At 43.1% G+C, this 16,193-nt stretch overlaps 1 protein-coding gene across 1 annotated transcript in view; it reads left to right on the top strand.

The window, feature by feature from the left end:
* Positions 1-16,193, top strand: part of LOC121612182 (ERC protein 2-like) — a 143,925-nt gene that overhangs the window by 33,519 nt on the left and 94,213 nt on the right. The gene's annotated exons all lie outside the window — the stretch shown is intronic.

Genomic DNA, 16,193 nt, shown 5'->3' with positions numbered 1-16,193 from the left:
TTAGCTATTTAGGCAGGGCCTGTGGCCACCTGTGGTGCGCATGTTGGCAATTCCTCCATAGACCAATTACACACACATAAAGGTCCCCTCTCAACTTCCTTGTTTCCTCTCATGTCCTCAAATTAGATCTCCTTTGCTCTCCTCCCACCATCCCCCTTACTGAGTTTAATGAAAAAGGGCTCCAAAGGTCACATGCAGCACCGTCAATCTGTGTGTGTGTGTGTGTGTGTGTGTGTGTGTGTGAGCGTATATGAGTGCATGCATATGTTCAAATGCATTATTAAGTTTGTGTGAGAAGTGTAAAGATGACCTTTATGTGCACCCTGTGCTGTACTCCTTTGGGTTCCACCTATAGCTTTCACTTAATAAGCTAGTTTGTAGCAGATAAATGGGGCCCCTTCTGCTTATTGACATATCATTCATGTTTCATTTGAACTTTATTTCATGGCCAAAGAAATGTTTGCTGTAGGTTGCCAGTTCATTCTGGATGCATTTGGTGGGAAGTTTGAAGTTTGAGTCGACTTTTTTGTGAAGATGTTTTTCTTGCTATGTGCTCTTGTTCAATTTTACTGAAAGGTTCAGAGGTGAGATTAGGTTGGATGATGAATTGGAAAATATTTGATTTGTGCTGCCAGTCATTGCATCGATGTCTGGTTTATCACTAGCTAGTTTTCGCTCCTTCATCAGTGTTTTTTCATCTACGTCTTCCTCTGTGTCCCTGTGCGATTCCCCTTCTTCCTCTCTTTTTTCCAGGACACCTACCTCTCCTTTGACATGCTGCCCCCAATCGTAAAATCCTTCTTCCTCAATCATCAAGCCACCATTTATTTTTTAAGTCCAGCAGTGATTCAGCGCACGTAGGAAAATGGTCAGCAGCAATGCAAAGTATACATGAGTTGCAGTAAATGTGCAAAAAATAGAACATATTTTTATGCAGCATCATAATATAATGTTTCTTACATGTGTTAACATGAAATAAATGGAAGAACTGACATTTATATTGTATAATGATATTTGAATGAACAACCAGACCATTTTACACTGTGAACTGACAGGTGTTTCACTCCATTTGCCACACACTGTATACACTGACCACAATCTGATTGGTTTTCCAAACTTCCTATTTCCCAACAGTCCCTGGGGGCTATAATTTACAGTGCTGTGTCCCAAGGGAAACACGGGAGTGGAGCTAGGAGTCAAAGTTAGTTTCCTTTCTGGCCTTCATTCTCTCTAAGAGACTGCTGGCTTATGCTAAAATACACGGACAAGCTCTGTGTGTGTTCGCAAGCAGTATGAAGTCCTCCCCAGACACAAATCTAAATGCCAACGATGTCTTTCCAAACTAAGGGGTGACTGCAGGTTCTTCAGTGCTAAAACTGATCACATATCCAGCAAAGTAAATGAAATGTCTTGAGGCCAACCTCAGGCTGAAGCTCAATTTAGCAGCTTTAATGAACTTTTCTCAGATTTTGGCACGATACAGTCCTTGTTGTCAACCCATCTCTGCTAAGTGAAACAAACACTTCTATTTATGTTTCTGACATTTTTAAATGATGCTTAAAGTGAACAGCAGTGACAAAACCTTCCACTGTTACCCAGTGTGACTGTTCCACTGACAGTGTAAATCAACAGAAAGGATGCACATGCATAAATATCACATCTGATTTGAATAAAGTCCAGAAACTTCATGAAATAGCACTGCAGTGTATGTGAAATGTGTGATGACAGGTAGGTGAGCTAGAAGGGAAATGGAAATTTCTAGTTGAATTGCATCATTACACACCACACTGATGCACTGAAGCAATTTACTAAATTATTGGTCGTGCTCACACAACTCTTCCAATGACTGACAGGTAGTTCTTCATGTTACAGCACTGTGCAGTTCTACAATCAATAATGTAAATATATGTTGTATGAGGGAAGAATTTCTGATGGGTTGTTGCTGAAAAATTCCTCTAATTTTCTGAAAATAGTTTCTGAGCATTTCTAAGGACTCAGAATGTTAAGGCTAACATCAATGCACAACAACACAAATATTTATTTTTTTTAACATATGCAATATAATCAAAATACAGTGACATTAAAAGGTGGATGTATATTCAAGTGAAAAATTAAAATGTTTATTAAAGTTCATTGGAGAGATTTCCGTTTCTGCAGCTTTGATGTTTCTGTTTCTTGGTGCAGCTGCAGTCTCCGTGTTCATCCCTGCAGGGCCCAATGAAAAACCAAGCTGGGAGATGAATTCTCTTGAAAGTTGGCTTTCCTCATCTTCATTTCCCTGTTGTCACAAGTGCCTTCTTCTCAAACTTAGCCCCCCACCCACCCGTTAAAAGCATTTCTCCTATTCCATTTTTTTGTTTAAGTTCTTTCTTGCAGGTTTCTTTCTTTTTCCATGTGCTCCTTCTCCAACTGGAAAGCCTCCCTCATCTTCTGGATGCCTGTCTTTTCTTGAATGTAGGCCTTCCTCATCATTGCCATCTCTTCCTTTTCTATCTTGAACATCTCTCTGTCGTTACTCTTGGCATCTTCTTCAGCTTGAAAGGCTTTAATTTTCATACTCTGAAGCCTCTGTTCTTTCTCGAATGTCTCACTTTCTTTTTTCATGTTCTCTCTTTCCAACTGGAAAGCCTTCCTCGTCTTCTCTATGTCTGACTTATCTTGAGTGTATGCCTTTCTCTGCATGGCCATCTCTTCCTTTTCTATATTTAGGGCCTTTCTTTCCTCACACACAGCATTTCTTTCTGTAGTAAGGGCCTTCCTTCTCCTTTGTTGTGCCTTGAGTTCTTTCTTCAAGGCTTTTCTTTCATTTTTTATTTTCTCCATCTTCAAGCAGAAGGTATTCCTGACCTCAGCCATTTGAGCACACTCTCTTTGAAAGGCCTCTCTCTCTCTCTCTGATCAGTCTTTGTCTTTCCATGTTTATGAGCATCTCTTCACTCCAAACTTAGTCATGTGTTACCATTACCTGTTTGTTCTCCCGGATCTGTTCTTCCTGGGAGAGGAGACAGTTAGCTTTGTTGACCAGAGGAATCATGTCTCTCTGAAGCTGCTGGACTTCTTGTTTTCCTTCACAAAAGCAGATCAAAGTCAAACAAAATGTTTACATTTAAACCAAATTGCTCCTCAATGCATTAAAAACAGCAAACATCAAGTCTCTTTTTTTAATTCAACGTATTTGTTTAAGGGTGACAAATGTTTCCACACACTTCACTCGTTAACAAAATGTAGTTAAGTGGCTGTGTGGAGCCTTTTACACCATTTAACTCTGCCTTCACATGTCTTTTTGTACAGCAAGGGAGACTTTTTAAAGCTCTCCTGCATAACTGCATGCAAATAGCAAATGTAGTGATGTTTAAAGTAGTTTATTGACCCCAAAATATTACAGTGACAAGTGAAAGTACAGTGTTAAACAGGAACTAAAAAAAGAATGGTAATAAAGTTGTCTTTTCAAAAAAAAAAAACACCTGCTTTTTACTCATTTGTGTTACTTGAAACAAGTTACTACCCACCCCTGTTCAGCTGTTTCAACAATACCTTGTCTGCTTAATGCTAAAATATTAACATAGGCAAGAGTCGTGGTTGGTTGTAGCTGCCTGCTCCCAGAGATAAGAGAGAGACACAGATCGAGAAGAGCTCAAAAACGATTTCAGCAGTGGCCTTTTGTCGCATGTCATCCTCCCTGTCTGTCTCCCCTTGGTTCCCATGTGTGCCTCTATACCATCAAGGCCAAATACAAACAAAACAAAAAGAAAACTCACTGCTGTTCACCTCATTTTCATATTCAGTCACAAACGTTTGGTTGTGATTTTATTAGGAACGAATCTATTTGTCAACATGCTGTCAGCAGTTTTTTTGGGGAATCTTTTTCAGTAGTCAGTAGTTGTGGATTACCCACAGTAAGCAGGACATTGTCTCTGGAAAGAAATGTTGTGGACTTTTTTAAAATGTATTTTTTCAGTGCTGGGAGCACCACAAATGAAATTCCATTCATCTCTGTTGTGTTTGGGTGGCACCAGAAAACCTGGCCAAATTATACTGAAACTCTCGGTCCCGCTCGATACCTCCAGAGGATGTGAGGAACTCTTGACTAACCATTCCAGCGTAATATTTCGAAACAGAAAAATCCTCTTTTTGCTTGTAAGCGGCTATTCCAGGAGCCACATAACCTTTTCCCTCACAAAGTATCACTGTCTGTATTCCAGGGTGAGAGAAGTTACGAATGTGTAAACAAAGGAAAAGACAGGAGTGCAGATTGGAACGTAACATGTTTTCTTCATGGTGCCATATTGTAAAAGTCATTGCATTGCAATCGTAGAAGACAAAGACCGACCCTGCATGTTTGAAGTCTTCCCAGGCCGGGATCAAGCTTTGCCTGACACTTCCTGAAGCTAAATAGGAAGGGTGCATTTCCCTCAATAAAGGGGGACTTTACTGATATGACAAAACTTTCTGTAAACCGAAAGCTAAGATAGGTTGAGATCAGCTGAATGCGGGTCAGTAGAGAGGCTTGTGAAAGTTTTTTGAATGAGTTGCGCACTGAAAAACCTACGCTGTGAAGAAGGACTGTTGTTGCTTTCACAGCAACAATGGGATGAGGTGTAGCTGGGCTTATTTAAAAGATGCGGTGGGCCTCCGCCTCATAAAATTATCAGCTCTGAATGACTCAACTAAACAGTTCATAGGGCTATTAATCTCTCGTATATGTTCCCCACTGATGAAAAGGCTCAACATCTATACCAGACACACACACAGACCTGTGTCATCCTCCTGGACAGCTTTGAGGGGAAAGAGGATGCATCTGCGTTATTACGACAAGCTCTCTATCTTCACTACAAACGGGTCCAAGTCCCAAACCACCGAGAGTGTTGGTGATGATGACACAGGCTGATGAAGGTCAACTGGTGTGTCATAGTGTGTTTCTGACTTTGTCAGTGTGTGTGTGTCTGTGTGTGTGTGTTATCCCAGTCATAAGGAATTGACATCTGGAGAACTAAGAGCAAAAACAGTCTGCAGGATGTTTATGTGGGTGTAATATAAAATGGAACGGAAGAAGTAAAAAAAATAATATAAATAACAACAGGGAGTCTGTTTGGTGGATCAAACTGGACTTCGTGAATCTCTTCAGGCTGCAGTTTTGTATTCTTTGACTAGTAAATCATACCTTTCTCCCCCGTCCCTGTGTTGTTTTGAAGGTTGTTCATTTTATTCTTGGATTGTTTTCTTTACTGGACTGACTTTATATTTGTTTTCTTTCAAATTTGACATACATGTGATTAAAAAGCTTGACTCCTTTAGCTTTACTCGCCTTTAACAGACTCGACAGTTATATATATATTTGAAGCGTCAAGAAATGACTTCATGTACGTTCAAATGAGAGTACGTCAGTAAAGCCACACTCTGACTTCTCTGGCTTTCAAGCTTAAGGGTCTGTTGCCTCCCCATCTGTTTTTGAAGTGTGGGACTTCTGAATGGTAAAGCGCCCCTCTTCAGCCCCTCTTCGGCATCCTGGAGAAATGCCTCCCACACTGGGGGACATATACAGGCACACCAGTGTTAAATGCTTTTAAAATGATAATAGCTCAGCACTGTAGAGACCAGCTGAAACTGTAGAACACATCACTCATTGCTGCCCTGTTTTCTGTCTGCCAGAGTATGAGGATTTGTATCTTCTCCTCGGGGCCTTTCTGTGGACAGTCACCGTGACTTATAGCGCGGTACCATGATGTCATTGCTGTAGTTTGAGCCCCGCGTTGATCCTAATAGTTAGAGGCTGAATTTAACTAAAAATAATGAGGAACTGGTCTTTAAATGAAAAAAAGAAAACACGTATGCGAGGTTTGTGCAGGCATTTTTGGTCTTACGTATCACAACACAGAACAGTGGCAGCTCTGTTCGAGCCCTTGGTCTATGAGACCATGACCAATGCATAATGATGCATTTATTTATTTATTTTTTCATTTTTGGTCCCCCCCCTTTTTTTTTTCTCTTTGGCTGGGGGGGTAGGGGTGTGGGAGGTGCACACGCAGGGCCGGTTGTGGTGTGGTTTTGGCATACATGTGTTATTCATGTTCAAACATTGTGGTCGTCCCAATCCATATTCATGCTTTCAGAAAGGCTGGCTGTGTGCATGGAAGTATAGTATCCCCTATCATGTTCCCTCCCTATAGCAACCACAGACAGGGAGATTCGATTACGTCTGCTTGGGCTGCATTGGCTATGTGTGTGTGTGTGTGTGTGTGTGTGTGTCTATATAGAGGGATGCCCCGTACACAGGGGTCTCTGTTAGTGATGATGGTGTCTCGCAGGTCTCCCCTACACTTTCTCAGGGGAACCCAGCTCTGTTTCCATGCACCCTCTGCCACTCTTTCAGCACTTGCTCTGGCCCAGTGTCATCACTGGCTCTGGCCCGGTGTCATCGGCACGGCATGGCCTTTGATTGCGAAGAAAAGTCCAGAGAGAGAGAGAGAGTGATACAGAGATAAATAGAGATGTTCCCCGGCCTTCTACATTTCCTCTGTTTCCTCTCCCCCACTTTGATCTCCCTCTCTGTGGAGTAATTGCTCTCCTGTCCATCCATTTTTCCTAATTTTATGAGCCTTCATTTCTGTTGAACTACACTCCTGTGTTCATGTCAAAAAAGTGCTCTTTTCTATCTCTTTTCTCTCCCTCCTCCCACATGATTTGCTCACTGCCCCAAAACAGCACTGGCACTTTTGATTTTGATGCATATGGATAGCGAGGGGAAGTGCTGCGTGTTGATCGAAAGGAAAATATTAGTCCAGCATTGGTACAGCGGTTATTTTGTGTGTGTGTGTGTGTGTGTGTGTGTGTGTGTGTGTGTGTGTGTGTGTGTGTGTGTGTGTGTGTGTGTGTGTGTGGGCGCGCATGTGTGCCGTGTGTAAACAAATATGTTCATTGCTTCCTGCTTTTGTGTCCAGATGTGTATGATGGACAATGATGTTGCTTTCTCCAATTTTAAACTACTTCCTAAAACAGTCATATAATAAATGTTGGCGCCTAAAATGGTCATTATGTCCAATGACACACTGTTACGAAAGGCTGAGTATCAAACCCCAATACTTTTGAGTAGTGACTGCAATGTGACATCCGATGCGTTCTCAGATTCTTAGTCCTGTTTGCTTAATCTTTGCTCAGATATTTCCTGATCTGAATCAGGAAGCTGCTAATTTCAGTTTCATCTAAGATAAATTCTTGTACTGCTACTTCATTTAAGATAACACTGAATACTGATGCATTGATAGGTAGATAAGTAGAAGACACAGGTTAATATTCCTAAAAACTTGCATTGAAAAATTCCAAAAGACACCCAGCCCTAACCTATGCTACTACTACTTGTAGTTTAATCCCAAAATAATGTTAAAGTAGAGGTACGTAGCTTGACTGTTACTACTGGCTATGAAGAGTTAGCATTGATTGCATGAAGCTGTCACCTGTCTTTCTGCAGTAAACGTGCAGAATCAAATCAGTGCCTCTATGTCTGACTTTGGTCTATATGCATTGCCCTGGTCAAACAATATGTACAGTTTGTGTGGTAGCATTAAGTCATGAAAGATCACTTGTCCTCAAATTAGCAAATTGTGTCGGCGTCCCAAGTTTTTTATTCGTTCATCCGGTATTTGAAGCTTCATGAGGATGTTGTGCGGCACATAAGTTAATAAAAAGATACACTTTAGGGTTAAGTATCCCAGGTGAGTAATTGTGTGTGTGTGTGTTTGTGTGTGTGTGTGTGTGTGTGTGAGTGTGTGAGTGTGTGTGTGTGTGTGTGTGTGTGGTTGTAACAGCTGTATTTCTCTGAGATCTCTACAGATAACTCTTCACTGTGTGTTTACGTTCCTGTGTGTGAGCGTGTGTGTGATCTTGATAGATCTGTGATGAGGCCACCAATGCCTTTCATCCTAATGGATTCCATCTGACCAATCACAGCGCAGAGACATGGCTACAGATAAGCCCGTCGGATTTGGGGTGGTTCCGGTAAACAGCCTGTGATAGGCCCCCCTGTATCCCCCTGTGCTCCTATCAGCAATCAGCCGGGGTTAATGGTGAGAGCCCGAGGCTGGCTGATTGGAGCCAGGCTACACACATCAGTCAAGACGAACCCAGTGTTGGGCCATATGTCAGGCCCCAGCTATTCAGGTCCGTCGTCTTCCTGACCACAGCACGTGCGCTTCACTTCAAGAAATCAGACGTGTTCGACTTGATGAAGAACTTAAACCTGACTGTATCCTGGCGATGACACAAGCCATAACTCACGCTGACCTGTTTCGACCTGACCTGTTGGCAGTCAGGTGTTAGTATTTCAGAAGATCTGAGACAGGCACTTCAGTTTCTGTCAGACCCACTCAGATGAAAGTGGGTCACAGTTTGACCTTCTGTCTCTCAGTTGAACCGTATGACTGTAAGATGTATTTGACCCGTCTGACCTGATCACTGTAAAATGGGTCCGGGTCAGAAACTACAGGTTGACACATGGCTGCTGTGGTCCCCACTGGGTGGCCACATATGAATTCAGTCATTCTCTCTTTCTGTCCTTCTGTCTGTCTTTCTTTCTTTCTCTTTCTTTCTTTCTCTCTTTCTTTCTGATCAAAGGGCTCCCACTCTCTCTCTCCAAGAAGGAGAAAAAGGAGCGAAGTAATACTAATGGCGCTGGGAGCGGAGGAATAAAGCGTCGGGGTAATTACCCAGCAATCACTGCAGCATTCCGCAGCTGAGGGGGGCAGAGATACGGTCTTGAGCCTAAAGAGCATGGACGTGGATCAACTTGGCCGGCACACACTCAGACACACTCGCGCTCACGTACAGCTGAGCTCGCACAAGTGCAATCTGTCTTTGTCGAACAGCTCTGGGTTCGCAGGAGTCTCTCCCCGCTCATTTCGCTCTGTGGTCAACCAGGAGAAATCTCTGTGAAAGCAACGCCCGCTTCGCCTCTCTCGCCGCCTCGCTGTCATTCTCCGCGTGCGCGCCTGCATCTGCGGCGTGCGTGCACGTCTGTGTGCAGGTGTCTATTTGATATGTTTGGATGCAGTATTTTAACTGTATCTGTGGGAATTACTTTCTGGAGGAATGTGTGGTGGAGAGGGGGAGGACGTCTGCACGTCATGTGTGTGTATGTGTCTGAACCTGGCCCGACATTCATGATAATAATCACAGCCTGATTGTGTGTGTGTGTGTGTGTGTGTGTGTGTGTGTGTGTGTGTATTCCTCAGAGATCATTACTGTATGTTCAAAATAAGCCAAATGTTACAGTGGACGGACAAAATTAGATAAGTGATACAGCTTCCTGTTTGTGTATGTGCATCCTTATACGAATGCATTTATGCACATACACAAACATTGGGGCTCATTTATCAAGCTACTTCAATGTTTTTCTTTCAGGAACCATAAAATAGGATTGTCATTGTTTTGGTTTGTTTGTTTTTTTGACTTTTTCAGTCGTTGAACAGAAGTTTACAAAAACTAGAGTCCAAAACTGGGATTCGTGTTGTGTTTCCATGGTAATCTTTCACTTTTATTGATTAGAGGAGTGATTAAACAGGCTTTTTGAGCAGTTTTTGTTCTCTAGTTGGCTAATGTCATAAAGAAAGATTCATTGCAGCTTATGGACTCAGGTGCATCTGTTGCTCACTGTGCCTCTGACCGTATTAAAACAGACAAGAATGGTTTAGTGCAAACACAGATTATTACTTTACAGGAAGTGTTTCTGGTGCCGCAGTTATGTGAAGAAAATAATTGTTTCTGTGTTTGAATTTGTGCTTTTTCACTTCTTGTTTTCTTTATGGCCTGTGGGTTTTTCAAAACTTTATTTGTGAAGGCCTTTTCTAAGTTCAGTGACTGAGGTTAGAGCTTTTTTTCCTGGTATTAAGAGCAAACAAATGCCAACCCGTTGAGGCAGGCTGTGTTTTAACTTATGCAGAACGTGACTGTAATGTGCTTTTAGCCTACACGCAATGTTAAAATAGCTGAGTAAACCGTTGCCTCCTCAGCACCTCGCTGATGATGGCAGCTGCGCTCGTCTGTTCAGGAGATCTTATCTGCACTTCCTTGGCTCCCACCTGAAGATTTGTCTGCATGCAGTTATTTGGTTTTTTATTTCAAGTTTCATGAGTTGAAATTGTTGTTTCACTTCGTGTGACGTTTCGTAAATGAAATTATATTTCTGATATCTGCAACTTGTTGCTGAATTACAACCTTTGTAAACCACAATCCCCAGCACTTTGGATACTAAATAATGCGTGTCTGTTTAGCAGAACAGTTTTGTGTTAGCTGTTTGTCTGTCAGCTATTTCTATTTCTCTCTTTGTGGGTGTTCTGCTATTGTTTATTTGATGTTTTTGAGGTTCTGCCACGATTATTGATTAATAGCAAAGGTCATGTGATTGGGATTTATCCCTGTCTACTTGCTGACAACCTCATTTATCTGAACAAATGCTTGTTTGTGAAAATATACAAGAGAAGTGACATCATGCTCATCATGCATCATCTGTGTTTTGTACGCTTGCTTCTCTGTATTCATTTAGTGTACTCCTCTGCTTTTGTGCATGTTTATGCGCCTGTGTGACTGCATTCAAATGAGAGTGTGTGCGGACACAGAGCACCTTTGTATTTTTAAACAGGCGCTGGTGGTTAAGGAGCCTGTGAGACTCACAGGCCTCAGTCGTAATCGTAGTGAAACCCGTAGAAAATTCTGTCTCTTTCGTTTGCTCCCAGTTCCACTTTGACAAATCTTTTTTTGGCTGTAGGATGGGCGAGGGCCTGCCTTTTTGGCTTGTCAACCCTAGCTCCTGCCTCGCATGGTCCCTTTTGGTTTGGAGGCAGAAAAAAAAAGTTTGGTAGAGAATAGCACAGCAGGTATACAGAGACGTGCAGACACGCTTGCACACACATGCAGATACACAGTGGCACAGTGCGTGTTTTTGTGCCTCTTCTGCAGGCAAGTGTTGACCAACAGATCAAAAAAGTACATTCTTCCATTGGGGACAAAGATTTTGCGACTCTCTTTTGCTGTCTTTATAGAGGGAAAAAGCGAAGTTGCTCCCTGAAAGAAATAAAGAATGGCCTCTACTCTTCCTTGTTGAGAAAAGTGTGGATGATTTCAGAACCTGAGCCTCGTGCTTCTTGAGCCTCCCTCCTCTTCCTCCCCCTCTTGGGCACCACTCGTCTTATGAAGTCATTGTGTGCCGTCGTTCTGGTCGATAACAGATGAGTAATGACTCCTCGAGCAAAGCAGCGTGACATCAGGAAGGTCATTTGAGGGGAATAGGGGAGAGGTGTCATTTTCTGCTCTAAGGGTCTCTGTGTCATATTGTCCCGTTACATTCCCAGCCAGTCGACTCAGCGGTCTGTAGAGACCTGGCGGGGACTTCTCAGCTATGAGTATATGGCAGCAATTCCTTCCAGTAGCTAACTCCATTGTGCAAGGTAATGTTTCCTGATAATTTTATGTAGAGCTCCTGCCCTTTTTCAGGGAAACTTATGATGAGGTAGGCTAGTGTCTCGCTCAATGGTGCGAGTAAAATCTGGGACCAAAGAGGACAATATCTCTTCAGTGTTACTCTGTAAAGTGACGTATCAAACCTCATAAATATGGACTTTACTTATTCAAAGAGCTTTGGGAATTTGAGTCTCCTCTGTGGTTGTGTGTCTGCTGTCCTGTATGCTGTCACACAATGATATAAACACACATTTTTTTTTCATTTTGAATGAACTTGCGACTTGTCACAAGTGGATAAATGGGCCTGTTGCAGAAAACTGCCACACGGGGGCGCCAGCTTACACAGTATCCATGCTTCCACTGTTTGCCTGTGTTGCCCGTGTTTCTGTGTTTCACAGGCAGAAGAAGGGGTGGTGGTGGGAAATGGTGGCGGGACAGGGGTTAAATGAAGTGCAGGCACACCCTCCTCACACTGGAAAGGTCACTGTCTTCCCTGAGCTTCATGACCAAACTGTGCCTCTCTTTGAAGAGCCACATCTGAGCGCTCAGGAGCGGGAGGACGCCCTTTATTAATGTGGGAATCAACAAGCTCGGATGGCTGGAGATGAGAACAGCATGCAGGTGTGCATGTTTCACTATACTGCAACACACACACACACACACACACACACACACACAAACATAACAAAATTCCAAGTTTAATATGTACATGCTTTGCTTGGATCGCAGGATGTGATTGTGGAGGACTTGAAGTAGCAGTATGATATTTCCAGTGTGTCGTCTTTCATCGTGTTTCTGTCTGACTGTGACCTAGATTTCTCTGGGGAAGTACACACTGTGTTACTACATATTGTTCAGTTTGCGGTTATTGTCCCTCTGTGTATTTGTGTGTGGCTGTGTGTGTGTGGATGTGTGTGTGTGTGTGTGTGTGTGTGTGTGTGTGCATGCATGCACGTACGTGTCGGTGCCAGGATCTCTGGGTTTTACAACTGTCCCTGTCATATTTTCAGAGGCGATGACAAGCGCAGAGAAATGAGTTGCCTTTCAGAAAGGGCAACCAATTATTGTTTGGTATTTTTATTGGTCCAAAAGAGTTTTAAAAATACAAATGATTGTATTTTTATGGTGGTCACACTCCACGCTGGTCTCCTTTGTGTTCTGCAGAAATGATTCCTCTGGAGGCCACAGAGTTCTAGTTCCTACTTTGGATGGAGGACAGACGGGTCGACCGGGTTTGTGGTTCTGCTCCGGAAAAAGCCGCTTTTAGATCACGATTTTTCGCCAGAGACACAGGGTCTGATACTGCTTCGCTAACTTCTCTCCCATTACATTAGACCTCAGCTTGTCTTAATCATGATCATACTCTACAGACTGCAAACGCAATGCAACACCAAGGCTCCCAAAGAATTTGAAGGAGAATAAAACCGTTTTGCTGACAGTCATTAACTTTTTAACTTCCCTCCCCCCCTCATTTAAAATATTATATCACAGCCCACTTTTAACTCACAACATTCACCATCTAGTTGATCAACATAAACACTCTAACTGTAGGCAGCAGCACCAAGGTTAAAAGTTGATTTATAAACCATCTTTGTTCCCACATTTTCACATGTACAGCACATTTTTGTGTTGCAGTAATGCAACAAATATGTTTTTTCACATAATTATTTCAACAATAGTTGAAATTACAGTAGTCAATCATGTTTCTTTCACTGATGACAATATCACAGCACACTTTTAACCCACCAACTAGTCCTAAACGATATGACTATAACCCGCATCACCAAGTGTAGTTAATATGTAGAATTTGTAAACCATCTTTGTGCCCATATTTTCTTTTTTTGTGTTGTTTTAACACAATCATGTCAATGACAAGTAGGCAATTGTTGAAGTTGCTGATTAGTAAAAATCACTTGTAATTAAATCTCTTTAAAGTGCTTTATTATTCAGCTCCATTTTGGAGCTGCAGCTGTGTGAAGTCAAGGTCACTTAAAGGCAACCACGCATCAACACTCCCGCTCTTAAAGAGAACCTGGTCCCGTCCTATCAGCTTGTCGATAAAGTTATCAGAGTCAAAACAGTATGGCTCTAAACAGTGGGGAGCCGTGTGTGTGGGAGAGGACTGAGACAGACGTCATGGTCTCTCAGGAGGATACACACTCACTGAGACGGTCCACACCGCAGTGCCTGGCCCATAGAGTCATGGTAGCTGCCTATCGTAGGTGGTCTGCTTCAGCGGGAGGTGTGTGCGGTTGGAGAGTGGGATGACATATGCACAGCGGTTTAATGATAAAAGTCTGTGTATGTGTGTCTGGCTTTGTGTCTTTTTGATTGTGTGTGTGTGTGACAGATGCGGGAGGATAGTTTGAGGCAGCCTCATACACTGAGAGATAAAATGAATGACTGCTGTTCTCATCATAACAATCTAGCTACTGGAAGGGAGGCCCCCCTCTCTCCCAGAGAGGCATACTGCTGCCCTGCGCCTCGCCTGTCCGCAAAAAAAAAAAAAACTTCTCTCTTCCTGTGTTTTGACTTTGAGAATTCTGACAGAATTCCTCGCCCTCTTTCCCATATCCGCGACTCACGTGGCCCGCTCTCATCCGACGATATAACGTTCGAGTTGCATCGAACGTTTTTCTGCACAATTTCACCGAAGGCCCGGCGACGAGGCTAAATATTTCATCAAGAGGTTGTTATTTTGTGCGGCCAGGCCAAAGCAAACTCAAGCATGGTGAAGAATGCAATCATTTATCTAAGACCAGAGGCGACATGCTCAATTCGACCTGAAACAGGACCATGTGGTGCCCGTGGAGACAGGGAGCCAGGGTGTGCATGACTGCATATGTATATGTTTCGGTGCGTATTTAGGAGAACAAGGTATGTCGAAGCTACTGGGCCGGTGCAACCAGAGGCCAAAGCCTGATATGTGGTTTGTTTGTACTTCCTCCTGTATTTACTGCATGTTGAGATAAGGACGTTCCAGCGCCAGTCTTGTGTACTCTGTGGGGGGGTTCATCGGTGTTTCATGATGTGGAGATCGTCAATGTTAGAATGTGTCCAGCTTTAGCGCTCAAGTGCCTACATCCCTTGGAAAATAAGTGAGAAGTACCTCTTCAGCCCACACACTTAGAATGAGAGAAACACAAGAGAGAAAAATGAAGAACCCCATATTAACCTCGCCTGTCTGAGTCCCTTTCTCTCTCACAGTGTCCGCCCTGTAATTCCATCGAGCAATCATGAACTGCTGGGAATTTTATATGACTGTGGTGGTGTGAAGCTTTCCCATCATTCCCTGAAGGGTTTAATGTCCCTATCGCTTGTGGACTGACCTATCAGAGCCTTTAGCTCGGTTGTGTAATGACTGTCATTAACCTATCAAGATCTGCTGAAGGGTCCTGGCTGCTTTTCCCACCCCCTCCTGCCACTTTCCCTCCTTTGCCAAAACCAAGATGGCTCCTTTAAATCCTCGCTCTGGCCCTCCAGGGAGGAGGGAACACCAAAGTCTCCAGTATAATTGGATTCATTTGTAAAATAGCTGTGGAGATTTGGACATTATCTATCTATATACCCATGACTGGAATGCAGCTTATTCTTCCCACTGGACATTTTTTACCCTGTCACCATTTCAGTTAAAACGCACTCTCTTGATGGCCTGAAGTGCTTTTCTTGTTTTTATTGGATTCTCATGTTCATTAAATAATGAATTCTTTTCAGTGCTTGTGCCTTTCTTTTGTAAAGCTCAAGCCCTGATCTGAGAGAGGACCAATTGGGTCAAATGTGGCATTAATGCTTTGCAGCAGTGAGTGAATGGTGCTTTGTCCGTCTGTAGAAAAACCACTAAAGAAGACTGAGTTGGAGTCAGGAAAGTGGACCCGCTCTGCTGGTGTATAGCTCTCAAAAAATCTCAGGGAGCCCATCAGCTTTTCAAACTGAACTACCTTTGTCTATCATGATGGTATAAATTTGGAATTGAAAGGAATGTAGAGTGATCTTGTAGAAATTGTAAGCCACAAGCAAGACACTGTGTCCTGCCACCAGATGTGATGTCCCTTTGAAACTACTTTCGCAGACCTCTGGAGTTTCACTGCGTTGCACTGTGCCCTGCTCCAGCTGCATCTGCTAGTGTTTTGTTTGGTGCAGCCCGGAGCGTTTTGTGTTTGTGCCTGTGCATGTGTCTTTGTGTGTGTTTGTGTTCTGTTTTGTGGATGTTCATCAGATAAAGCCTGTTGAACACCACAACTGGCTATTACACCACCACTTTAGCGACATGAGGTTAGCCACAGAAAGGCAGATGCAGGGACACGGTCCCGTGAGTCAATGTGCTGAATTAACTCTTTATGTAACCTGCTGAGCTGGTCCTGAAGCTGATTTGGCCACACTGTCCGGCGACTGTATTTGTTCTTCACACCTCTCCACTTCTTCAGAATTAACTTATTCTCTCTTCATGGATCCAGCCATAATTGTCTTTACCCAAGCTGCACAGCGGAGGCTTTCATTGCTGCTCATCTTTGAGATGCCTGGCAGAATGGAAGACATTAGGGCAGGAAATTGGAGAATGCAGCCAGAGGCTAAGCACACGATTCACAGTCGAGATTCATCTTCTCGATGAATCAGCGGTAATGGGATAATCCCTTTTCAAACTAGTTTGGTACCACAAGGTCTCCAGTCATGGTACTCCAGTTGGGTACATTGTGCAAATGCCACTTAACCTTTCAGCTTCTCTGCCCATGATTCTATTAATTATT

Source organism: Chelmon rostratus, chromosome 10, assembly GCF_017976325.1.
Source record: "Chelmon rostratus isolate fCheRos1 chromosome 10, fCheRos1.pri, whole genome shotgun sequence".
Classification (NCBI taxonomy): domain Eukaryota; kingdom Metazoa; phylum Chordata; class Actinopteri; order Chaetodontiformes; family Chaetodontidae; genus Chelmon; species Chelmon rostratus.
The sequence above is the reverse complement of the archived record's forward strand: the minus strand, read 5'-3'. Positions and strand labels throughout refer to the sequence as shown.